The sequence below is a fragment of the Camelus bactrianus genome, chromosome 9 (genome assembly GCF_048773025.1).
Source record: "Camelus bactrianus isolate YW-2024 breed Bactrian camel chromosome 9, ASM4877302v1, whole genome shotgun sequence".
NCBI classification, from domain to species: domain Eukaryota; kingdom Metazoa; phylum Chordata; class Mammalia; order Artiodactyla; family Camelidae; genus Camelus; species Camelus bactrianus.
In genome coordinates, this window is record NC_133547.1 from 41352381 (window position 1) to 41353919 (window position 1539).

The following is a 1539-nucleotide window of genomic DNA, read 5'->3' on the forward strand; positions in this document are numbered from 1 at the left end:
TCCTCTGAGGTATGTTCAGAAGTAGGAATGCTGGATCATATGGTAAGTCTATTTCCAGTTTTCAAGGAATCTCCACACTGTTTTCCATAGTGGCTGCACCAAACTACATTCCCAGCAACAGTGTAAGAGGGTGCCTTTTTCTCCATACATTCTCCAGCATTTATCATTTGTGGACTTTTTAATGATGGCCTTTCTGACCAGTGTGAGGTGATATTTCATTGTAGCTTTGATTTGCTTTTCTGTAATAATTAGCAATACTGAGCATTTTTTTCATGTGCCTATTGGCTATTGGTGTGTCTTCATTGGAGAAATGTTTGTATAGGTCTTCTGCCCATTTCTGGCTTGAGCTGTTTGCACAACTGATACGTTGACTGAGAAAAACGCATAGAAAAAAGATCGGGAAGCTTGGGCCAGTGCTTTGGATCCATTTCCATCAGTTCTCAGAGCTACCTGTCAGACCTCAACAGCCAAAATGGTGAAGCAGGTGGAGAGACAGTATGCTTTTCAGGAAGCCTTCCACACACAGGAGACAAACTAGAAGTAGTTGACTTCTCAGCCACGTGGTGTGGGCCTTGCAAACTGATCGAGCCTGCTTTTCATTCCCTCAGTAAAAAGTGCCCCAATGCCATGTCCCTTGAAGTTAATGTAGGTGTGGATGACTGTCAGATGCTGCCTCTGAGTGTGAAGTCAAATGCATGCCAACCGTCCAGTTGTTTGAAAAGGGACCAAAGGTGGGTGAATTTTCTGGAGCTATAAGGGAAAACTTGAAGCCACCAGTAATGAATTAATCTAATCCTGTTTTCTGAAAATATAACCAGCCATTGGCTGCTTACAGTGTATAATGTTTTTATTCACAAAAAAGAAAGATCAGAAGGATAACAAGATACACTACAGACTGACTTTACTATGAAAAAAAGCAAAACCTCTCCTACACTGGAAACATTTAAGGATAAAAAGAGATGCAAAGAGGGGGAAAAGAGAGGAATTGGGTCTCTCTGAATGTCTCCTCATCCTCCTAATGCCTTTAGAGCGATTCATTTATAAATAGGGAATAATTTATAACAGACTAGTGTGACTAGTGACCAGAATGCAATTATTTGGTAAGAATAAGAACAGTAGCAGCTTTATAACCAAAACAAAGGAACAAATTTTTTAAGAATCTTATTCAGTTAGGGTACTCCTACTGCTGGCCATGAAATTCTCATCACAAGAGTCTGCAGCTTTCCACTGCAAAACTATAAAATTAAATACCTTTCATCTTTATTTTCACACTCTGTACTCTATTTTCTTACCAATTTTAGGAACCATGGGAAGTAAAAAGAGCTGGCTTCTATGATAGTGTGGATCAGAAGGATAAGGAAGGAAGCGTTCACTCTCTAGTTACTCTGTTTCCATATGGTAGTTTCATCATTTGGACAGGATGGTACCACCACTGTTCTTGGTTGAATCTCCCCTTTCAGGTTTGGACACCTGCTTTCCTTAACTATCCCAGCTCCCGGAGAGGACTAACAGTAAGCAACTTGTTTTTTTTTTAATGTA

General features: G+C 40.0%; 1 pseudogene; it reads left to right on the forward strand.

The window, feature by feature from the left end:
• Positions 1–472: 472 nt before the first annotated feature.
• On the forward strand, positions 473–793 carry LOC105063691 (thioredoxin pseudogene; annotated as a pseudogene).
• The last annotated feature ends 746 nt before the right edge of the window (positions 794–1539 follow it).